This window comes from Oncorhynchus nerka, linkage group LG8, assembly GCF_034236695.1.
Source record: "Oncorhynchus nerka isolate Pitt River linkage group LG8, Oner_Uvic_2.0, whole genome shotgun sequence".
NCBI classification, from domain to species: Eukaryota; Metazoa; Chordata; class Actinopteri; order Salmoniformes; family Salmonidae; genus Oncorhynchus; species Oncorhynchus nerka.
The window spans coordinates 71,517,575-71,542,990 of record NC_088403.1 but is presented as its reverse complement, the minus strand read 5'-3'; the positions used below and the strand labels follow the sequence as shown (position 1 = coordinate 71,542,990).

General features: G+C 55.5%; 1 long non-coding RNA gene across 1 annotated transcript in view; it reads right to left on the bottom strand.

Moving 5' to 3' along the window:
- Positions 1–6,836: 6,836 nt before the first annotated feature.
- Positions 6,837–25,416, bottom strand: part of LOC135572996 (uncharacterized) — a 37,934-nt gene continuing 19,354 nt past the window's right edge. The window contains exon 2 of the long non-coding RNA XR_010464611.1: positions 6,837–7,481. This is a non-coding gene — a long non-coding RNA (uncharacterized LOC135572996). The remainder of the gene's footprint in view (positions 7,482–25,416) is intronic.

The following is a 25,416-nucleotide window of genomic DNA, read 5'->3' as shown; positions in this document are numbered from 1 at the left end:
GACCAACAGGGCTGTAATGTTCTAGGGGCCAACAGGGCTGATATGTTCTAGGGGCCAACAGGGCTGATATGTCCAACAGGGCTGATATGTTCTAGGGACCAACAGGGCTGATATGTTCTAGGGACCAACAGGGCTGATATGTTCTAGGGGCCAACAGGGCTGATATGTTCTAGGGGCCAACAGGGCTGATATGTTCTAGGGACCAACAGGGCTGATATGTTCTAGGGACCAACAGGGCTGATATGTTCTAGGGTCCAACAGGGCTGATATGTCCAACAGGGCTGATATGTTCTAGGGACCAACAGGGCTGATATGTTCTAGGGACCAACAGGGCTGATATGTCCAACAGGGCTGATATGTTCTAGGGACCAACAGGGCTGATATGTTCTAGGGACCAACAGGGCTGATATGTCCAACAGGGCTGATATGTTCTAGGGGCCAACAGGGCTGATATGTTCTAGGGTCCAACAGGGCTGATATGTTCTAGGGTCCAACAGGGCTGATATGTTCTAGGGACCAACAGGGCTGATATGTTCTAGGGGCCAACAGGGCTGATATGTTCTAGGGACCAACAGGGCTGCTATGTTCTAGGGACCAAAAGGGCTGATATGTTCTAGGGACCAACAGGGCTGATATGTTCTAGGGACCAACAGGGCTGATATGTTCTAGGGACCAACAGGGCTGATATGTTCTAGGGACCAACAGGGCTGCTATGTTCTAGGGACCAACAGGGCTGCTATGTTCTAGGGACCAACAGGGCTGATATGTTCTAGGGACCAACAGGGCTGATATGTTCTAGGGGCCAACAGGGCTGATATGTTCTAAGGACCATAAGGGCTGATATGTCCAACAGGGCTGATATGTAGGGACCAACAGGGCTGATATGTTCTAGGGACCAACAGGGCTGATATGTTCTAGGGACCAACAGGGCTGATATGTTCTAGGGACCAACAGGGCTGATATGTTCTAGGGACCAACAGGGCTGATATGTTCTAGGGACCAACAGGGCTGATATGTCCAACAGGGCTGATATGTTCTAGGGACCAACAGGGCTGATATGTCCAACAGGGCTGATATGTTCTAGGGGCCAACAGGGCTGATATGTTCTAGGGACCAACAGGGCTGATATGTTCTAGGGGCCAACAGGGCTGATATGTTCTTATGTTCTAGGGACCAACAGGGCTGCTATGTTCTAGGGACCAACAGGGCTGATATGTTCTAGGGACCAACAGGGCTGATATGTTCTAGGGGCCAACAGGGCTGATATGTTCTAAGGACCATGTCCAACAGGGCTGATATGTTCTAGGGACCAACAGGGCTGATATGTTCTAGGGACCAACAGGGCTGATATGTTCTAGGGACCAACAGGGCTGATATGTTCTAGGGACCAACAGGGCTGATATGTCCAACAGGGCTGATATGTTCTAGGGACCAACAGGGCTGATATGTCCAACAGGGCTGATATGTTCTAGGGGCCAACAGGGCTGATATGTTCTAGGGACCAACAGGGCTGATATGTTCTAGGGGCCAACAGGGCTGATATGTTCTAGGGACCAACAGGGCTGATATGTTCTAGGGACCAACAGGGCTGATATGTTCTAGGGCCAACAGGGACCAACAGGGCTGATATGTTCTAGGGACCAACAGGGCTGATATGTTCTAGGGACCAACAGGGCTGATATGTTCTAGGGACCAACAGGGCTGATATGTTCTAGGGACCAACAGGGCTGATATGTTCTAGGGACCAACAGGGCTGATATGTTCTAGGGGCCAACAGGGCTGATATGTTCTAGGGACCAACAGGGCTGATATGTTCTAGGGACCAACAGGGCTGATATGTTCTAGGGGCCAACAGGGCTGATATGTTCTAGGGGCCAACAGGGCTGATATGTTCTAGGGACCAACAGGGCTGATATGTCCAACAGGGCTGATATGTTCTAGGGACCAACAGGGCTGATATGTTCTAGGGACCAACAGGGCTGCTATGTTCTAGGGACCAACAGGGCTGCTATGTTCTAGGGACCAACAGGGCTGATATGTTCTAGGGGCCAACAGGGCTGATATGTTCTAGGGACCAACAGGGCTGATATGTCCAACAGGGCTGATATGTTCTAGGGACCAACAGGGCTGATATGTTCTAGGGACCAACAGGGCTGATATGTTCTAGGGACCAACAGGGCTGATATGTTCTAGGGGCCAACAGGGCATGTTCTAGGGGGCTGATATGTTCTAGGGACCAACAGGGCTGATATGTTCTAGGGACCAACAGGGCTGATATGTTCTAGGGACCAACAGGGCTGATATGTCCAACAGGGCTGATATGTTCTAGGGACCAACAGGGCTGATATGTCCAACAGGGCTGATATGTTCTAGGGGCCAACAGGGCTGATATGTTCTAGGGACCAACAGGGCTGATATGTTCTAGGGGCCAACAGGGCTGATATGTTCTAGGGACCAACAGGGCTGATATGTTCTAGGGACCAACAGGGCTGATATGTTCTAGGGACCAACAGGGCTGATATGTTCTAGGGACCAACAGGGCTGATATGTTCTAGGGACCAACAGGGCTGATATGTTCTAGGGGCCAACAGGGCTGATATGTTCTATGGGACCAACAGGGCTGATACCAACAGGGCTGATATGTTCTAGGGACCAACAGGGCTGATATGTTCTAGGGACCAACAGGGCTGATATGTTCTAGGGACCAACAGGGCTGATATGTTCTAGGGACCAACAGGGCTGATATGTTCTAGGGACCAACAGGGCTGATATGTTCTAGGGACCAACAGGGCTGATATGTTCTAGGGACCAACAGGGCTGATATGTTCTAGGGACCAACAGGGCTGATATGTTCTAGGGACCAACAGGGCTGATATGTTCTAGGGACCAACAGGGCTGATATGTTCTAGGGACCAACAGGGCTGATATGTTCTAGGGACCAACAGGGCTGATATGTTCTAGGGACCAACAGGGCTGATATCCAACAGGGCTGATATGTTCTAGGGACCAACAGGGCTGATATGTTCTAGGGACCAACAGGGCTGATATGTTCTAGGGGCCAACAGGGCTGATATGTTCTAGGGACCAACAGGGCTGATATGTTCTAGGGACCAACAGGGCTGATATGTTCTAGGGGCTGATATGTCCAACAGGGCTGATATGTTCTAGGGACCAACAGGGCTGATATGTTCTAGGGACCAACAGGGCTGCTATGTTCTAGGGACCAACAGGGCTGCTATGTTCTAGGGACCAACCGGGCTGATATGTTCTAGGGACCAACAGGGCTGATATGTTCTAGGGGCCAACAGGGCTGATTTGTTCTAGGGACCAACAGGGCTGATATGTCCAACAGGGCTGATATGTTCTAGGGACCAACAGGGCTGATATGTTCTAGGGACCAACAGGGCTGCTATGTTCTAGGGACCAACAGGGCTGCTATGTTCTAGGGACCAACAGGGCTGATATGTTCTAGGGGCCAACAGGGCTGATATGTTCTAGGGACCAACAGGGCTGATATGTCCAACAGGGCTGATATGTTCTAGGGACCAACAGGGCTGATATGTTCTAGGGACCAACAGGGCTGATATGTTCTAGGGACCAACAGGGCTGATATGTTCTAGGGGCCATCAGGGCTGATATGTTCTAGGGACCAACAGGGCTGATATGTTCTAGGGACCAACAGGGCTGATATGTCCAACAGGGCTGATATGTTCTAGGGACCAACAGGGCTGATATGTCCAACAGGGCTGATATGTTCTAGGGGCCAACAGGGCTGATATGTTCTAGGGACCAACAGGGCTGATATGTTCTAGGGGCCAACAGGGCTGATATGTTCTAGGGACCAACAGGGCTGATATGTTCTAGGGGCCAACAGGGCTGATATGTTCTAGGGACCAACAGGCCTGATATGTTCTAGGGACCAACAGGGCTGATATGTTCTAGGGGCCAACAGGGCTGATATGTTCTAGGGACCAACAGGGCTGATATGTTCTAGGGACCAACAGGGCTGATATGTTCTAGGGGCCAACAGGGCTGATATGTTCTAGGGGCCAACAGGGCTGATATGTTCTAGGGGCCAACAGGGCTGATATGTTCTAGGGACCAACAGGGCTGATATGTTCTAGGGACCAACAGGGCTGAAATGTGAAACTGCATGTAAAGCATACATATAAACAAGTGTAAACAAACATACATACATGTACACTAACATACATGTAAACATACGTGTACACTAACATACATGTAAACAAACATACGTGTACACTGACATACATGTAAACAAACATACGTGTACACTGACATACATGTAAACAAACCAACATGTACTGTAAACAAACATACGTGTACACTAACATACATGTAAACAAACATACGTGTACACTAACATACATGTAAACAAACATACGTGTACACTAACATACATGTAAACAAACATACGTGTACACTGACATACATACAGTATTCAGACCCCTTGACTTTCCCACATTTTGTTACGTTTACAGCCTTATTCTAAAATGGATTAAATAAAACATCCTCATCAATCTACACACAATACCCCATAATGACATCACAATACCCCATAATGACATCACAATACCCCATAATGACATCACAATACCCCATAATGACATCACAATACCCCATAATGACAATACCCCATAATGACAATACCCCATAATGACATCACAATACCCCATAATGACAATACCCCATAATGACATCACAATACCCCATAATGACATCACAATACCCCATAATGACATCACAATACCCCATAATGACAAAGCAAAAACAGGTTTTTAGAAATGTTTGCTAATTTATTAAACATTTAAAAAAACACATTTACATAAGTATTGAGACCCTTTACTTTCTTGAAGCACCTTTGGCAGCGATTACAGCCTTGAGTCTTCTTGGGTATCTACACACAATACCCCATAATGAGAAAGCAAAACCATGTTTTTTGACATTTTTACAAAAAATATAAACAATTTAAATGGAAATATCACATTTACATCAGTATACAGACCCTTTACTCAGTACTTTGTTGAAGCACCTTTGGCAGTGATTACAGCCTCCAGTCTTCTTGGGAATGACACTACAACCTTGGCACACCTGTATTTGGGGAGTTTCTCCCATTCTTCTCTGCAGATCCTCTCAAGCTCTGTCAGGTTGGATGGGGAGCGTCGCTGCACAGAGAGAGAGAGCTTTTTTTACATGGCACATATTGCACTTTTACTTCTCCAACACTTTGTTTTTTGCATTATTTAAACCAAATTGAAAATGTTTCATTATTTATTTGAGGCTAAATTGATTTTATTGATGTATTATATATTAAGTTAAAAATAAGTGTTCATTCAGTATTGTTGTAATTGTCATTATTACAAATACATTTTTTAAAAATAGTCCGATTAATCAAATATCTGCTTTATTTGGTCCTCCAATAATCGGTATCGGCGTTGAAAAATCATCACCTCTACAATGGTTCATTGGATCAGCCTAAAACTTTGCACATACACAGCTGCCTTCTAGTGGCCAAAATCTAAATTGCAACTGGGCTGGAATAATACATTTTGGCTCGTCTCTTTTTTACATTAGTTTTTTTGTTTGTATTATCTTTTACCAGATCTAATGTGTTTTATTCTCCTACATTCATTTCACATTTCCACAAACTTCAAAGTGTTTCCTTTCAAATGGTATCAAGAATATGCATATCCTTGCTTCGGGTCCTGAGCTACAAGCAGTTTGATTTGAGTGTCATTTTAGGAAAAAAGCGCCGGTTCCTTATTAACCTGTAACTGAGTAACTTAAGAACCCTAAGAAGTTCCTCTGTCCAGTGTCTGTGTTCTTTTGCCATCTTAATCTTTTCTTTTTATTGGCCAGTCTGAGATATGGCTTTTTCTTTGCAACTCTGCCTAGAAGGCCAGCATCCCGGAGTCGTCTCTTCACTGTTGACGTTGAGACTGGTGTTTTGTGGGTACTATTTAATGAAGCTGCCAGTTGAGGACTTGTGAGGCGCCTGTTTCTCAAACTAGACACTCTAATGTACTTGTCCTCTTGCTCAGTTGTGCACCGGGGCCTCCCACTCCTCTTTTTATTTTGGCCAGTTTGCGCTGTTCTGTGAAGGGAGTAGTACACAGCGTTGTATGAGATCTTCAGTTTCTTGGCAATTACTCGCATGGAACAGCATTCATTTCTCAGAACAAGAATAGACTGACAGGTTTCAGAAGAAAGGTATTTGTTTTTGGCCATTTTAAGCCTGTAATCGAACCCACAAATGCTGATGCTCCAGATACTCAACTAGTCTAAAGAAGGCCAGTTTTATTGCTTCTTTAATCAGGACAACAGTATTCAGCTGTGCTAACATAATTGCAAAATGATAAACTTGGATTAGCTAACACAATGTGTCATTGGAACACAGGAGTGATGGTTGCTGATAATGGGCCTCTGTTCGTCTATGTAGATATTCCATTGGAACACAGGAGTGATGGTTGCTGATAATGGGCCTCTGTTCGTCTATGTAGATGTTCCATTGGAACACAGGAGTGATAGTTTCTGATAATGAGCCTCTGTTCGTCTATGTAGATATTCCATTGGAACACAGGAGTGATGGTTGCTGATAATGGGCCTCTGTACTCCTATGTAGATATTCCATTGGAACACAGGAGTGATGGTTGCTGATAATGGGCCTCTGTAGGCCTATGTAGATGTTCCATTGGAACACAGGAGTGATGGTTGCTGATAATGAGCCTCTGTTCGTCTATGTAGATGTTCCATTAATAATCAGCCGTTTCAGCCACAATAGTCAATCACAACATTATCAATGTCTACACTGTATCTCTGATCAATTTGAAGTCATTTTAATGGACCAAAAAAAAAGGGCTTTTCTTTAGAAAACAAGGATATTTCTAAGTGACCCCAAACTTTGAACGGTAGTGTACATTCTTACGTTGTGCCAATAAAGCAAACTGAATTTATTTATTTTTTAATTGAAAGAGACATGAAGAGAAAGAGTGTACTAACACGATGAGACTGAACCTAGAGCAGTGGTTCTCTCCCCACGTCCCAACAGTGGGACCAATACCAAACTGACCTGGGATCAGTGTCACTAACAGAGTACAGCTCAGATGAGACAGGAGAACAGGCATTAACTTTCCATAAACAAAATGGTTATTTCAATAACTAGATGGAAAACACATTTCATGTTTCAACATTACCAATACAGACCAATCAATATTAACAAAAGACAGTCCTGGACATAGTTTGACACCAAAAGAGAGAGAGAGGACAAGAGATGAGAGAGCGAGACATTAATTCACAGTATGTAGAATCAACTGATGTTTAACTTGACATAGAGAGGAGGATGCGTCTGAGACCTGTGTATCAGGGACGGGGTGACGGTTTTGGTGTTTCCCACGAGGAGAAGGTGCTGATCTTTGGCCATCACAACCCTTGTCTGACACTTTGGATTATCTGGAAGATAGCTGAGAGAGAGAGATGGGGAGAGAGAGACACAGGGAGAGAGAGACACAGGGAGAGAGAGACACAGGGAGAGAGAGACGGGGAGAGAGAGACACAGGGAGAGAGACACAGGGAGAGAGAGACGGAGAGAGAGACACAGGGAGAGAGAGACACAGGGAGAGAGAGACACAGGGAGAGAGAGACACAGGGAAAGAGAGACGGGGAGGGAGAGACACAGGGAAAGAGAGACGGGGGGAGACGGGGAGAGAGAGACGGGGAGAGAGAGACGGGGGAGAGAGACGGGGAGAGAGAGACGGGGAGAGAGAGACGGGGGAGAGAGAGACGGGGGAGGGACGGGGAAAGAGAGGGACGGGGAGAGAGACGGAGAGAGAGAGACGGGGAGAGAGAGACGGGGAGAGAGAGACGGGGGAGAGAGACGGGGAGAGAGGGAAAGAGAGACGGGAGAGAGAGACGGGGGAGAGAGGGAAAGAGAGACGGGGAAAGAGAGGGAAAGAGAGACGGGGAGAGAGAGACGGGAGAGAGGGAAAGAGAGACGGGGAGAGAGAGACGGGGGAGAGAGGGAAAGAGAGACGGGGAAAGAGGGAAAGAGAGACGGGGAGAGAGAGACGGGAAAGAGAGACGGGGAAAGAGAGACGGGGAAAGAGAGACGGGGGGAAAGAGAGGGAAAGAGAGACGGGAGAGAGAGACGGGGAGAGAGAGACGGGGAAAGAGAGACGGGAAAGAGAGACGGGGAAAGAGAGGGAAAGAGAGACGGGGAGAGAGAGACGGGGAGAGAGAGACGGGGGAAAGAGAGGGAAAGAGAGACGGGGAGAGAGAGACGGGGAGAGAGAGGGAAAGAAAGACGGGGAGAGAGAGACGGGGAGAGAGAGACGGGGGGAGAGAGAGAGGGAGAAGGGAAAAAGACGGGGAGAGAGAGACGGGAGAGAGAGGGAAAGAGAGACGGGGAGAGAGAGACGGGGAGAGAGAGACGGGGAGAGAGAGACGGGGAGAGAGAGACGGGGGAGAGAGAGACGGGGGAGAGGGAGAGAGACGGGGAGAGAGAGACGGGGGGGAGAGAGAGGGAAAGAGAGACGGGGGAGAGAGAGACGGGGAGAGAGAGAGACGGGGAGAGAGAGAGACGGGGGGAGAGATGGATGAGAGAGAGTGGGAGAGCGAGAAGAGAGACGGGGAGAGAGAGAGAGAGACGGCAGGAGAGACGGGGAGAGCGAGATGGAAAGAGAGACGGGGAGGGGAGACGGGGAGGGAGACGGAGAGAGAGAGACAGGGAGGGAGACGGGGGAGGGAGACGGAGAGAGAGACAGGGAGGGGGAGACGGGGAGGGAGACGGAGAGAGAGACAGGGAGGGGGAGACGGGGAGAGAGACGGAGAGAGAGACAGGGAGGGGGAGACGGGGGGAGAGACGGAAAGAGAGACGAAGAGAGAGAGACACAGCTGCATGTGAGCTCCTGCATTGTTCAGCATGTTAAAAATATAAAAATATAGAGAGATTTAGAGTTAGATCATCTTGGATTTTTCGGCAAGAACATATACAGTATACTACCCTCCACAACATAATCTTCACTCCAAAATACAAAACTACAAACAAAACTACTACCAAAGAATCGTATTTCCAAGCTATACAGCAAATGCTCTGACAAACAAACAACAGAAACCTGAAAACACTGAAAACACCATCCAACCTGGAACTGAAAACACCATCCAACCTGGAACTGAAAACACCATCCAACCTGGAACCTGAAAACACCATCCAACCTGGAACTGAAAACACCATCCAACCTGGAACCTGAAAACACCATCCAACCTGGAACTGAAAACACCATCCAACCTGGATCCTGAAAACACCATCCAACCTGGAACTGAAAACACCATCCAACCTGGAACCTGAAAACACCATCCAACCTGGAACTGAAAACACCATCCAACCTGGAACTGAAAACACCATCCAACCTGGAACTGAAAACACCATCCAACCTGGATCCTGAAAACACCATCCAACCTGGAACTGAAAACACCATCCAACCTGGAACCTGAAAACACCATCCAACCTGGAACCTGAAAACACCATCCAACCTGGAACTGAAAACACCATCCAACCTGGAACTGAAAACACCATCCAACCTGGAACCTGAAAACACCATCCAACCTGAAATCACCATCCAACCTGGAACCTGAAAACACCATCCAACCTGGAACCTGAAAACACCATCCAACCTGGATCCTGAAAACACCATCCAACCCGGAACTGAAAACACCATCCAACCTGGAACCTGAAATCACCATCCAACCTGGAACCTGAAAACACCATCCAACCTGAAATCACCATCCAACCTGGAACCTGAAAACACCATCCAACCTGAAATCACCATCCAACCTGGATCCTGAAAACACCATCCAACCTGGATCCTGAAAACACCATCCAACCTGGAACTGAAAACACCATCCAACCTGGAACCTGAAAACACCATCCAACCTGGAACCTGAAAACACCATCCAACCTGGAACCTGAAAACACCATCCAACCTGGAACTGAAAACACCATCAAACCTGAAACCTGAAATCACCATCCAACCTGAAATCACCATCCAACCTGGAACCTGAAATCAACATCCAACCTGGAACTGAAAACACCATCCAACCTGGAACCTGAAAACACCATCCAACCTGGAACCTGAAAACACCATCCAACCTGGAACTTGAAAACACCATCCAACCTGGAACCTGAAATCACCATCCAACCTGAAACCTGAAATCACCATCCAACCTGGATCCTGAAAACACCATCCAACCTGGATCCTGAAAACACCATCCAACCTGGAACCTGAAAACACCATCCAACCTGAAATCACCATCCAACCTGGAACCTGAAAACACCATCCAACCTGAAATCACCATCCAACCTGGATCCTGAAAACACCATCCAACCTGGAACCTGAAAACACCATCCAACCTGGAACCTGAAAACACCATTCAACCTGGAACTTGAAAACACCATCCAACCTGGAACCTGAAATCACCATCCAACCTGAAAACACCATCCAACCTGGAACCTGAAAACACCATCCAACCTGGATCCTGAAAACACCATCCAACCCGGAACTGAAAACACCATCCAACCTGGAACCTGAAATCACCATCCAACCTGGAACCTGAAAACACCATCCAACCTGAAATCACCATCCAACCTGGAACCTGAAAACACCATCCAACCTGAAATCACCATCCAACCTGGATCCTGAAAACACCATCCAACCTGGATCCTGAAAACACCATCCAACCTGGAACTGAAAACACCATCCAACCTGGAACCTGAAAACACCATCCAACCTGGAACCTGAAAACACCATCCAACCTGGAACTGAAAACACCATCAAACCTGAAATCACCATCCAACCTGAAATCACCATCCAACCTGGAACCTGAAATCAACATCCAACCTGGAACTGAAAACACCATCCAACCTGGAACCTGAAAACACCATCCAACCTGAAATCACCATCCAACCTGGAACTGAAAACACCATCCAACCTGGAACCTGAAAACACCATCCAACCTGGAACCTGAAAACACCATCCAACCTGGAACTTGAAAACACCATCCAACCTGGAACCTGAAATCACCATCCAACCTGAAACCTGAAATCACCATCCAACCTGGATCCTGAAAACACCATCCAACCTGGATCCTGAAAACACCATCCAACCTGGAACCTGAAAACACCATCCAACCTGAAATCACCATCCAACCTGGAACCTGAAAACACCATCCAACCTGAAATCACCATCCAACCTGGATCCTGAAAACACCATCCAACCTGGAACCTGAAAACACCATCCAACCTGGAACCTGAAAACACCATTCAACCTGGAACTTGAAAACACCATCCAACCTGGAACCTGAAATCACCATCCAACCTGAAAACACCATCCAACCTGGAACCTGAAAACACCATCCAACCTGGAACCTGAAAACATAATCCAACCTGGAACCCGAAATCACCATCCAACCTGGAACCTGAAAACACCATCCAACCTGGAACCTGAAAACACCATCCAACCTGGAACCTCCAACCTGATTTGAGTGAGTCATGTTTAATCTGAAGCTACTTTTAAAGTCAAGAAGAAAAAATATTTTAGAATGATATATTTTACTTGATATTTTATTTATATTTATTTATTTCACCTTTATTTAAGGACTGAATGCTAAATTCTTCAAGCTTGCTAGGACAGAACAGATCCGACAGCAACTTCAATTAGCACTGAGGTGTGAAGTGAGAGGTGTCAAAGCCCTTGAGCCCAACATAGGCAGGAGAGTTTGACAGCCGACCCCACCCAAATGCAGAGGCCTTTGAAGCCCCCTCCCTCTGTGCAGAGGCCTTTGAAGCCCCCTCCCTCTGTGCAGAGGCCATTACAATACAGTACCCTCTAGATCAGGGGTGTCAAACTCAAATACCCAGTGGGCCAAAATGTAAAACCTGAACAAAGTCACGGGCCAACATTGAACAAATTAACCTTTTAATATGGACCCAAACAAGTTTTGCTTTAACATTGAATTTTATTTATTTCACCTTTATTTAACCAGGTAGGTAAGTTGAGAACAAGTTCTCATTTACAATTGCGACCTGGCCAAGATAAAGCAAAGCAGTTCGACACATACAACGACACAGAGTTACACATGGAGTAAAACAAACATACAGTCAATAATACAGTATAAACAAGTCTATATACAATGTGAGCAAATGAGGTGAGAAGGGAGGTAAAGGCAAAAAAGGCCATGGTGGCAAAGTAAATACAATATAGCAAGTAAAACACTGGAATGGTAGTTTTGCAATGGAAGAATGTGCAAAGTAGAAATAAAAATAATGGGGTGCAAAGGAGCAAAATAAATAAATAAATTAAATACAGTTGGGAAAGAGGTAGTTGTTTGGGCTAAATTATAGGTGGGCTATGTACAGGTGCAGTAATCTGTAAGATGCTCTGACAGTTGGTGCTTAAAGCTAGTGAGGAGATAAGTGTTTCCAATTTAAGAGATTTTTGTAGTTCGTTCCAGTCATTGGCAGCAGAGAACTGGAAGGAGAGGCGGCCAAAGAAAGAATTGGTTTTGGGGGTGACTAGAGAGATATACCTGCTGGAGCGTGTGCTACAGGTGGGAGATGCTATGGTGACCAGCGAGCTGAGATAAGGGGGACTTTACCTAGCAGGGTCTTGTAGATGACATGGAGCCAGTGGGTTTGGCGGCTTCAGTATGAAGCGAGGGCCAGCCAACGAGAGCTCCAGGTCAGCAATGGTGGGTAGTATATGGGGCTTTGGTGACAAAACGGATAGCACTGTGATAGACTGCATCCAATTTGTTGAGTAGGGTATTGGAGGCTATTTTGTAAATGACATCGCCAAAGTCGAGGATTGGTAGGATGGTCAATTTTACAAGGGTATGTTTGGCAGCATGAGTGAAGGATGCTTTGTTGCGAAATAGGAAGCCAATTCTAGATTTAACTTTGGATTGGAGATGTTTGATATGGGTCTGGAAGGAGAGTTTACAGTCTAACCAGACACCTAAGTATTTGTAGTTGTCCACGTATTCTAAGTCAGAGCCGTCCAGAGTAGTGATGTTGGACAGGCGGGTAGGTGCAGGTAGCCCGGTTGAAGAGCATGCATTTAGTTTTACTTGTATTTAAGAGCAATTGGAGGCCACGGAAGGAGAGTTGTATGGCATTGAAGCTTGCCTGGAGGGTTGTTAACACAGTGTCCAAAGAAGGGCCGGAAGTATACAGAATGGTGTCGTCTGCGAGAGGTGGATCAGAGACTCACCAGCAGCAAGAGCGACCTCATTGATGTATACAGAGAAGAGAGTCGGTCCAAGAATTGAACCCTGTGGCACCCCCATAGAGACTGCCAGAGGTCCGGACAGCAGACCCTCCGATTTGACACACTGAACTCTATCAGAGAAGTATGGAACAAGCCGTTTATTACCATACAATATATAATTTAATAGTGGAGACATGCAAAATCGAATTTCAAATGAAAAAAACACATCAATGGCATTCATTTATTAAATAAATAAAATTTAAATAAAAATTGTATGCCTCTTTTCTATTTGCAGCCTTCTGATTTAAATACCAAAATAAACTTTTTCCACTGGCTAATAATTTTACAAATAAAATGATAATAAATCAATCAACCATTCAAGCCCTTGTAGCAAGAAAAAGTGCATAAAGAAAATGTTAATTATTGCACACTGGTCTAATCTGATGTGCCCAAGCCAGATACCTGGCATCTCTTCTTGGATGCTAGTTCATCAATGTCTGGGCTCAAGCTCTGAGCTGAAGAAATCCTCAGTATCAGCCAAGATGTTCATCAGTCAGACGTCTCCTGTGAGTTGTTTTGGTCATCTTCATCGAGGAGAAAAGTTCCATAGATAAGTGCTGCCGAACATGGAGAGCATCTGAGCAGCTTGGGTGTGGAGCTGAGGCATTGTGTCAGGGATGAACCGTGGAAACTGTGCGGCGCCCACAGCATCATACTTTGACTTCAGCGTGTCGTTGCACTGGAGTTCAATCAGCTCCATTTGGATGTTGGTTGGTGCATTTTCCACATCAACTGCGAAGGGATTACTAAGCAGTTCAAACTTGCATTTCTGGGCATCCCCCAAATCCTGGACTAAACTCCCGAGAACATCCTAATCCTAATAGCTCCTCCGTAACACACAGATTTGAGTCCACTCCACGGATGAAGACTGACAGCTGAGCAGTATCAGATGCCCAGCTCTCATCCACAGCGAGGGAGAACGCAACAAAATCTTTTCCTTTTCCATCAGCTGGTCATACAGATTGGTGGCAAGATCACATGTGCGATCAGCTACTGTGTTCCTGCTCAGCCACCTTTGAAAATGCTTGTTTTTCTCTGGGCATACGAGGTCACAAACCTTCATCATGCACTTTTTCATGAACTCTCCCTCATTAAAGGGCCGGGCTGATTTTGATCTCTGCTGCCACCCCCTCCCTTTACAGCAGCCTCCTTTGATGATGTGGCTTTTTAAACATATTCTGTTGTGAAGCCAAACTTCTTTTCATCTCCTCTGACTTTCTGGCTCCTTTGAGTCATGTCCAGGTCCTTGATTTGTCATGGTGACGTTTCCTCCCCTGTCATGTTGCCTTACTTACAGCCATGTTGACTCCACAAACAGGTTTGTCTTTTACATATGTAAACAGATATTCTGCCTCCCACTTGTCCAGAAAGCTCCTGTTTTCTGCCTTTCTTTCGCCATTTTCGGGAAGGGTTAGCTCGCTGACAGTTGTAGCGTCTATGTTGCTATGACTACTGTCACAGAGGAGAGAGCGTTTCTGGGTCCTGTCCTGATTGTCAGCGCGAAAACAGCAGAGCATTATGGGATTCGTAGTATTAGTGGTGAATGCGCTGTATAATACCTAGCTCCCTATCAGCCAGTATAATAGCTCTAGTATTAATTTGGTATTGTCTCGCGGAACAAATATAATCAGCCGGGCCAGAGTTTGACACCCATGCTCTAGATGTAAAAACAACCCATTAGAGAGCCCCCTCCCTGTCAGCCACCCTGACACCCCCCCTCCCTGTCAGCCACCCTGATAGCCCTCCTGACCCCCCGTCAGCCACCCTGATAGCCCTCCTGACACCCCCCTCCCTGTCAGCCACCCTGATAGCCCTCCTGACCCCCCTCCCTAATAGCCCTCCTGACCCCCCTCCCTGTCAGCCACCCTGCCAGCCACCCTGAACCCCCTCCCTGTTAGCCCTCCTGATCCCCCCTCCCTGTCAGCCCTCCTGACCCCCCTCCCTGTCAGCCACCCTGATAGCCCTCCTGACCCCCCCCCTCCCTGTCAGCCACCCTGATAGCCCTCCTGACCCCCCTCCCTGTCAGCCACCCTGATAGCCCTCCTGACACCCCCCTCCTTGTCAGCCACCCTGATAGCCCTCCTGACCCCCCCTCCCTGTCAGCCACCCTGATAGCCCTCCTGACCCCCCCCTCCCTGTCAGCCACCCTGATAGCTCTCCTGACCCCCCTTCCTGACCCCCCTCCCTGTCAGCCACCCTGATAGCCCTCCTGACACCCCCTCCCTGTCAGCCACCCTGATAGCCCTCCTGACCCCTCCTCCCTAATAGCCCTCCTGACCCCCCCTCCCTGTCAGCCACCCTGCCAGCCACCCTGAACCCCCCCTCCCTGTCAGCCCTCCTGATCCCCCTCCCTGTCAGCCCTCCTGACCCCCCCTCCCTGTCAGCCACCCTGATAGCCCTCCTGATCCCCCCCTCCCTGTCAGCCACCCTGATAGCCCTCCTGACCCCCCCCTCCCTGTCAGCCACCCTGATAGCCCTCCTGACCCCCCACTCCCTGTCACCCAGCCACCCTGATAGCCCTCCTGACCCCCCCCCCTCCCTGTCAGCCACCCTGATAGCCCTCCTGACCCCCTCCCCTGTCAGCCACCCTGATAGCCCTCCTGACCCCCCTCCCCTCCCTGTCAGCCACCCTGATAGCCCTCCTGATCCCCCCCCCTCCCTGTCACCCCCCTCCCTGTCAGCCACCCTGACCCCCCCCTGTCAGCCACCCTGATAGCCCTCCTGACCCCCCCCCTCCCTGTCAGCCACCCTGATAGCCCTCCTGACACCCCCTCCCCTGTCAGCCACCCTGATAGCCCTCCTGACCCACCCCCCTCCCTGTCAGCCACCCTGACCCCCTCCCTGTCAGCCACCCTGATAGCCCTCCTGACCCCCCCTCCCTGTCAGCCACCCTGACCCCCCCCTCCCTGTCAGCCACCCTGATAGCCCTCCTGACCCCCCTCCTGTCAGCCACCCTGATAGCCCTCCTGACCCCCCCCTGTCAGCCACCCCCCTGTCAGCCACCCTGATAGCCCTCCTGACCCCCCTCCCTGTCAGCCACCCTGATAGCCCTCCTGACACCCCCTCTCCCTGTCAGCCACCCTGATAGCCCTCCTGACCCCCCCACCCTGATAGCCCTCCTGACCCCCTCCCTGTCAGCCACCCTGATAGCCCTCCTGACCCCCCCCTCCCTGTCAGCCACCCTGTTAGCCCTCCTGACCCCCCCCTCCCTGTCAGCCACCCTGACCCCCCCCTCCCTGTCAGCCACCCTGCCAGCCACCCTGAACCCCCTCTCCCTGTCAGCCCTCCTGACCCCCCTCCCTGTCAGCCCTCCTGACCCCCCCCCTCCCTGTCAGCCACCTGATAGCCCTCCTGACCCCCCTCCCTGTCAGCCACCCTGATAGCCCTCCTGACCCCCCTCCCTATCAGCCACCCTGATAGCCCTCCTGACCCCCCCCCTCCCTGTCAGCCACCCTGATAGCCCTCCTGACCCCCTCCCTGTCAGCCCCTGAGCCCCCTCCCCAGCCACCCTGAGCCCCCCTTCCTCCTGTCAGCCACCCTGACCCCCTCCCTGTCAGCCACCCTGATAGCCCTCCTGACCCCCTCCCTCCCTGTCAGCCACCCTGATAGCCCTCCTGACCCCCCCCTCCTGTCAGCCACCCTGATAGCCCTCCTGACCCCCTCCTCTCCCTGTCCCCACCCTGATAGCCCTCCTGACCCCCCCTCCCTGTCAGCCACCCTGATAGCCCTCCTGACCCCCCTCCCTCCCTGTCATAGCCCTCCTGACCCCCCCTCCCTGTCAGCCCTCCTGACCCCCCTCCCTCCCTGTCAGCCACCCTGATAGCCCTCCTGACCCCCTCCTCCCTGTCAGCCACCCTGATAGCCCTCCTGACACCCCCCCTCCCTGTCAGCCACCCTGATAGCCCTCCTGACCCCTCCCTGTCAGCCACCCTGATAGCCCCCCCCTCCCTGTCAGCCACCCTGATAGCCCTCCTGACCCCCTCCCTATCAGCCACCCTGATAGCCCTCCTGACCCCCCTGTCAGCCACCCCCCTCCCTGTCAGCCACCCTGATAGCCCCTCCTGACCCCTGACCCCCTCCCCTGTCAGCCACCCTGATAGCCCCCTGACCCCCCCCCTCCCTGTCAGCCACCCTGATAGCCCTCCTGACACCCCCTCCCTGTCAGCCACCCTGATAGCCCTCCTGACCCCCCCCTCCCTGTCAGCCACCCTGATAGCCCTCCTGACACCCCCCTCCCTGTCAGCCACCCTGATAGCCCTCCTGACCCCCCCTCCCTGTCAGCCACCCTAATAGCCCTCCTGACCCACCCCTCCCTGTCAGCCACCCTGCCCCCCCCTCCTCCCTGTCAGCCCTCCTGACCCCCCGCCCTCCCTGTCAGCCCTCCTGACCCCCCTCCCCTGTCAGCCACCCTGATAGCCCTCCTGACCCCCCTCCCTCCCTGTCAGCCACCCTGATAGCCCTCCTGACACCCCCTCCCTATCAGCCACCCTGATAGCCCTCCTGACCCCCCTCCCCTCCCTGTCAGCCACCCTGATAGCCCTCCTGACACCCCCTCCCTATCAGCCACCCTGATAGCCCTCCTGACCCCCTCCCTGTCAGCCACCCTGATAGCCCTCCTGACCCCCTCCCCTCCCTGTCAGCCACCCTAATAGCCCTCCTGACCCCCCCCCTCCCTGTCAGCCACCCTGAAGCCCTCCTGACCACCCCCCCCTCCTGTCAGCCACCCTGTCAGCCCTCCTGACCCCCCCCCTCCCTGTCAGCCACCCTGATAGCCCTCCTGACCCCCCCCCCTCCCTGTCAGCCACCCTGATAGCCCTCCTGACCCCCCCCCTCCCTGTCAGCCACCCTGATAGCCCTCCTGACCCTCCTGACCCACCCCTCCCTGTCAGCCACCCTGATAGCCCTCCTGACACCCCCTCCCCCTGTCAGCCACCCTGATAGCCCTCCTGACCCCCCCTCCCTGTCAGCCACCCTGATAGCCCTCCTGACCCCCCCCCCCTCCCTGTCAGCCACCCTAGCCCCCTGACCCCCCCCTCCTGAGCCCCCTGACCCCCCCCTCCCTGTCAGCCACCCTGATAGCCCTCCTGACCCCCCCTCCCTGTCAGCCACCCTGATAGCCCTCCTGACACCCCCTCCCTCCCTGTCAGCCACCCTGATAGCCCTCCTGACACCCTGACCCCACCCTCCCTGTCAGCCACCCTGATAGCCCTCCTGACCCCCCCCCCTCCCTGTCAGCCACCCTGACCCCCTCCCCTGAGCCCTCCTGACCCCCCTCCCTGTCAGCCCTCCCCTCCCTGTCAGCCACCCTAATAGCCCTCCTGACCCCCCCCTCCCTGTCAGCCACCCTGCCACCCTGAACCCCCCTCCTCCCTGTCAGCCCTCCCCCCCCCCTCCCTGTCAGCCCTCCTGACCCCCTCCCTGTCAGCCACCCTGATAGCCCTCCTGACCCCCTCCCTCCCTGTCAGCCACCCTGATAGCCCTCCTGAACCCCCTCCTCCCTGTCAGCCCCACCCTGATCAGCCCTCCTGACCCCCCTCCTCCCTGTCAGCCACCCTGATAGCCCTCCTGACCCCCCCTCCCTGTCAGCCACCCTGATAGCCCTCCTGACCCCCCCTCCCTGTCAGCCACCCTGATAGCCCTCCTGACCCCCCCTCCCTGTCAGCCACCCTGATAGCCCTCCTGACCCCCCCTCCCTGTCAGCCACCCTGATAGCCCTCCTGACCCCCCCCTCCCTGTCAGCCACCCTGATAGCCCTCCTGACCCCCCCTCCCTGTCAGCCACCCTGATAGCCCTCCTGACCCCCCCCCTCCCTGTCAGCCACCCCCTGACCCCCCTGACCACCTGACAGCTCCCCTGACCCCCCCCCTGTCAGCCACCCTGATAGCCCTCCTGACCCCCCTCCCTGTCAGCCACCCTGATAGCCCTCCTGACCCCCCCCCTCCCTGTCAGCCACCCTGATAGCCCTCCTGACCCACCCCTCCCTGTCAGCCACCCTGATAGCCCTCCTGACACCCCCTCCCTGTCAGCCCCTGATCAGCCCTCCTGACCCCCCTCCCTGTCAGCCACCCTGATAGCCCTCCTGACCCCCTCCTCCCTGTCAGCCACCCTGATAGCCCTCCTGACCCCCCCTCCCTGTCAGCCACCCTGATAGCCCTCCTGACCCCCCCTCCCTGTCAGCCACCCTGATAGCCCTCCTGACCCCCTCCCCTCCCTGTCAGCCACCCTGATAGCCCTCCTGACACCCCCCTCCCTGTCAGCCACCCTGATAGCCCTCCCCTGTCAGCCCCTGATAGCCCTCCTGACCCCCCCCTCCCTGTCAGCCACCCTGATAGCCCTCCTGACCCCCTCCCCTCCCTGTCAGCCACCCTGATAGCCCTCCTGACCCCCCCCTCCCTGTCAGCCACCCTGATAGCCCTCCTGACCCCCCCCCTCCCTCCCTGTCAGCCACCCTGATAGCCCTCCTGACACCCCTCCCTGTCAGCCACCCTGATAGCCCTCCTGACCCCCTCCCTGTCAGCCACCCTGATAGCCCTCCTGACCCCCTCCCCCTGTCAGCCACCCTGATAGCCCTCCTGACCCCCCCCCTCCCTGTCAGCCACCCTGATAGCCCTCCTGACCCCCCCCTCCCTGTCAGCCACCCTGATAGCCCTCCTCCCTTCCCCCCTCCCTGTCAGCCACCCTGATAGCCCTCCTGACCCCCCTCCTGTCAGCCACCCTGATAGCCCTCCTGACCCCTCCTCCCTGTCAGCCACCCTGATAGCCCTCCTGACCCCCCCTCCCTCCCTGTCAGCCACCCTGACCCCCCTCCCTGTCAGCCACCCCCCCCTCCCTGTCAGCCACCCTGATAGCCCTCCTGTCAGCCACCCCCCCTGACCACCCCCCCTCCCTGTCAGCCACCCTGATAGCCCTCCTGACCCCCCCCTCCCTGTCAGCCACCCTGATAGCCCTCCTGACCCCCCTCCCTGTCAGCCACCCTGATAGCCCTCCTGACCCCCCCCTCCCTGTCAGCCACCCTGATAGCCCTCCTGACCCCCCCTCCCCTCCCTGTCAGCCACCCTGATAGCCCTCCTGACCCCCCCCCTCCCTGTCAGCCACCCTGATAGCCCTCCTGACCCCCCTCCCTGTCAGCCACCCTGATAGCCCCCCCCCTCCTGTCAGCCACCCTGATAGCCCTCCTGACCCCCTCCCTGTCAGCCACCCTGATAGCCCTCCTGAGCCCCCCCCTCCCTGTCAGCCACCCTGATGGCCCTCCTGACCCCCTGACCCCCTCCCCTCCCTGTCAGCCACCCTGACCCCCTCCCTGACAGCCCTCCTGACCCCCTCCCTGTCAGCCACCCTGATAGCCCTCCTGACCCCCCCCCTCCCTGTCAGCCACCCTGATAGCCCTCCTGACCCCCCTCCCCTCCCTGTCAGCCACCCTGATAGCCCTCCTGACACCCCCCCTCCCTGTCAGCCACCCTGATAGCCCTCCTGACCCCCCTCCCTGTCAGCCACCCTGATAGCCCTCCTGACCCCCTCCCTGTCAGCCACCCTGATAGCCCTCCTGACCCCCTCCTCCCTGTCAGCCACCCTGATAGCCCTCCTGACCCCCCTCCCTGTCAGCCACCCTGATAGCCCTCCTGACCCCCTCCCCTCCCTGTCAGCCACCCTGATAGCCCTCCTGACACCCCCTCCCCCCCTGTCAGCCACCCTGATAGCCCTCCTGACCCCCCCCCCTCCCTGTCCCACCTGATAGCCCTCCTGACCCCCCTCCTGTCAGCCACCCTGATAGCCCTCCTGACCCCCCTCCCTGTCAGCCACCCTGATAGCCCTCCTGACACCCCCTCCCTGTCAGCCACCCTGAACCCCCCCTCCCTGTCAGCCCTCCTGAGCCCCCCCCTCCCTGTCAGCCCTCCTGACCCCCCTCCCTGTCAGCCACCCTGATAGCCCTCCTGACCCCCCCCCCTCCCTGTCAGCCACCCTGATAGCCCTCCTGACACCCCCTCCCTGTCAGCCACCTGATAGCCCTCCCTGACCACCTGACACCCCCTCCCTGTCAGCCACCCTGATAGCCCTCCTGCCCCCCCCCTCCCTGTCAGCCACCCTGATAGCCCTCCTGACCCCCTCCCTCCCTGTCAGCCACCCTGATAGCCCTCCTGACCCCCTCCCCTCCCTGTCAGCCACCCTGATAGCCCTCCTGACCCCCCTCCCTGTCAGCCACCCTGATAGCCCTCCTGACCCCCCCCCTCCCTGTCAGCCACCCTGATAGCCCTCCTGACCCCCCCTCCCTGTCAGCCACCCTGATAGCCCTCCTGACCCCCCCTCCCTGTCAGCCACCCAGCCCTGACCCCCCTCCCTGTCAGCCACCCTGATAGCCCTCCTGACCCCCCCCTCCCTGTCAGCCACCCTGATAGCCCTCCTGACCCCCCCTCCCTGTCAGCCACCCTGATAGCCCCCTCCTCCCTGTCAGCACCTGATAGCCCCTGACCCCTCCTCCCTGTCAGCCACCCTGTCAGCCCTCCTGACCCCCCTCCCTGTCAGCCACCCTGATAGCCCTCCTGACCCCCCTCCCTCCCTGTCAGCCACCCTGATAGCCCTCCTGACCACCCCCTCCCCTCCCTGTCAGCCACCCTGATAGCCCTCCTGACCCCCCCTCCCTGTCAGCCACCCTGATAGCCCTCCTGACACCCCCCCCTCCCTGTCAGCCACCCTGATAGCCCTCCTGACCCCCCCCTCCCTGTCAGCCACCCTGATAGCCCTCCTGACCCCCTCCCCTCCCTGTCAGCCACCCTGATAGCCCTCCTGACCCCCCCCCTCCCTGTCAGCCACCCTGATAGCCCTCCTGACCCCCCTCCCCTCCCTGTCAGCCACCCTGATAGCCCTCCTGACCCCCTCCCTGTCAGCCACCCTGATAGCCCTCCCCTGACCCCCTCCCTGTCAGCCACCCTGATAGCCCTCCTGACCCCCTCCTCCCTGTCAGCCACCCTGATAGCCCTCCTGACCCCCCTCCCTGTCAGCCACCCTGATAGCCCTCCTGACCCCCCCCCTCCCTGTCAGCCACCCTGATAGCCCTCCTGACCCCCCTCCCTGTCAGCCACCCTGATAGCCCTCCTGACCCCCCTCCCTCCCCTGTCAGCCACCCTGCCAGCCCTCCTGACACCCCCCCTCCCTGTCAGCCACCTGACCCCCCTCCTGAGCCCCCCCCCCTCCCTGTCAGCCACCCTGATAGCCCTCCTGACCCCCCTCCCTGTCAGCCACCCTGATAGCCCTCCTGACCCCCTCCCTCCCTGTCAGCCACCCTGATAGCCCCTGACCCCCCCCCCCTGTCAGCCCTCCTGACCCCCTCCCTGTCAGCCTCCCTGTCAGCCACCCTGATAGCCCTCCTGACCCCCCCCTCCCTGTCAGCCACCCTGATAGCCCTCCTGACCACCCCCTCCCTGTCAGCCACCCCACCCTGATAGCCCTCCTGACCCCCTCCCTGTCAGCCACCCTGATAGCCCTCCTGACCCCCCCCTCCCTGTCAGCCACCCTGATAGCCCTCCTGACCCCCTCCTCCCCTGTCCCCTCCCTGTCAGCCACCCTGATAGCCCTCCTGACCCCCTCCCTGTCAGCCACCCTGATAGCCCTCCTGACCCCCCCCCTCCCTGTCAGCCACCCTGATAGCCCTCCTGACCCCCCCCCCTCCCTGTCAGCCACCCTGATAGCCCTCCTGACCCCCCCCCTCCCTGTCAGCCACCTGATAGCCCCCTGACCCCCTCCTCCCTGTCAGCCACCTGACCCCCCTCCCTGTCAGCCCCCCCCCCCTCCCTGTCAGCCACCCTGATAGCCCTCCTGACCCCCCCTCCCTGTCAGCCACCCTGATAGCCCTCCTGACCCCCCCCCTCCTGTCAGCCACCCTGATAGCCCTCCTGACCCCCTCCCTGTCAGCCACCCCCTGTCAGCCCTCCTGACACCCCCCCTCCCTGTCAGCCACCCTGATAGCCCTCCTGACCCCCCCCTCCCTGTCAGCCACCCTGATAGCCCTCCTGACCCCCACCCTGTCAGCCACCCTGACCCTCCCCCTCCCTGTCAGCCACCCTGATCAGCCCTCCTGACCCCCCCCCCTGTCAGCCACCCTGATAGCCCTCCTGACCCCCTCCCCTGTCAGCCACCCTAATAGCCCTCCTGACCCCCCCCCTCCCTGTCAGCCACCCCCCCTGACCCCCTCCCTGTCCCTGTCAGCCTCCCTGTCAGCCCTCCTGACCCCCCCCTCCCTGTCAGCCACCCTGATAGCCCTCCTGACCCCCCCCCCTCCCTGTCAGCCACCCTGATAGCCCTCCTGACCCCCTCCCCCCCTGACCCCCCCTCCCTGTCAGCCACCCTGATAGCCCTCCTGACCCCCCTCCCTGTCAGCCACCCTGATAGCCCTCCTGACCCACCCCTCCCTGTCAGCCACCCTGTCAGCCCCCCCTCCCCTGTCAGCCACCCTGATAGCCCTCCCTGACCCCCTGACCCCCCTCCCTGTCAGCCACCCTGATAGCCCTCCTGACCCCCCTCCCTGTCAGCCACCCTGATAGCCCTCCTGACCACCCCCCTCCCTGTCAGCCACCCTGATAGCCCTCCTGACCCCCTCCCTGTCAGCCACCCTGATAGCCCTCCTGACCCCCCCCCCTCCCCTGTCAGCCACCCTAATAGCCCTCCTGACCCCCCCTCCCTGTCAGCCACCCTGAACCCCCCCTCCCTGACCAGCCCTCCTGTCAGCCTCCCTGATCAGCCCTCCTGACCCCCTCCCTGTCAGCCACCCTGATAGCCCTCCTGACCCCCTCCCTCCCTGTCAGCCACCCTGATAGCCCTCCTGACCCCCCCTCCCTGTCAGCCACCCTGATAGCCCTCCTGACCCCCTCCCTGTCAGCCACCCTGATACCCCCTCCCCCCTCCTGTCAGCCACCCTGATAGCCCTCCTGACCCCCCCCCTCCCTGTCAGCCACCCTGATAGCCCTCCTGACCCCTCCTCCCTGTCAGCCACCCTGATAGCCCTCCTGACCCCCCTCCCTCCCTGTCAGACCCCCTCCCTGTAGCCCTCCTGACCCCCCCCTCCCTGTCAGCCACCCTGATAGCCCTCCTGACCCCCCCCTCCCTGTCAGCCACCCTGCCCTCCTAGCCCTCCCTGAGCCACCCCCCCCCCTGTCAGCCACCCTGATCAGCCCTCCTGACCCCCCCTCCCTGTCAGCCACCCTGATAGCCCTCCTGACCCCCCCCTCCCTGTCAGCCACCCTGATAGCCCTCCTGACCCCCCCCCCCTCCCTGTCAGCCACCCTGTCAGCCACCCCCTCCTGACCCCCTCCCTGTCAGCCAGCCCTCCTGACCCCCCTCCCTGAGCCCCCTCCTCCCTGTCAGCCCTGACCCCCCTGAGCCCTCCCCCTCCCTGTCAGCCACCCTGATAGCCCTCCTGACCCCCCCCTCCCTGTCAGCCACCCTGATAGCCCCCTGACCCCCTCCCTGAGCCACCCTGATAGCCCTCCTGACCCCCCCTCCCTGTCAGCCACCCTGATACCCCCTCCTCCCTGTCAGCCTCCCCCCTCCCTGTCAGCCACCTGATCCTCGGGTCAGCCCTCCTGACCCCCTCTCCTGTCAGCCACCCTGATAGCCCAGCCACCCTGATAGCCCTCCTGACCCCCCTCCCTCCCTGTCAGCCACCCTGATAGCCCTGACCCCCCCCCTGTCAGCCCCCTGACTGACCCCCTCCCTGTCAGCCACCCTGATAGCCCTCCTGACCCCCCACCCTGTCAGCCCCCTGATAGCCCCCCTCTCCCTGTCAGCCACCCTGATAGCCCTCCTGACCCCCCTCCCTGTCTAGCCCCCTGTCAGCCCCCTGTCAGCCCTCACCCCCTCCTGTCAGCCCTCCTGATCCCCCACTCCCCAGCCACCCTGATAGCCCTCCTGACACCCCCTCCCTGTCAGCCACCCTGATAGCCCTCCTGACACCCCCCCTCCCTGTCAGCCACCCTGATAGCCCTCCTGACCCCCCCTCCCTGTCAGCCACCCTGATAGCCCTCCTGACCCCCTCCCTGTCAGCCACCCTGATAGCCCTCCTGACCCCCTCCCTGTCAGCCACCCT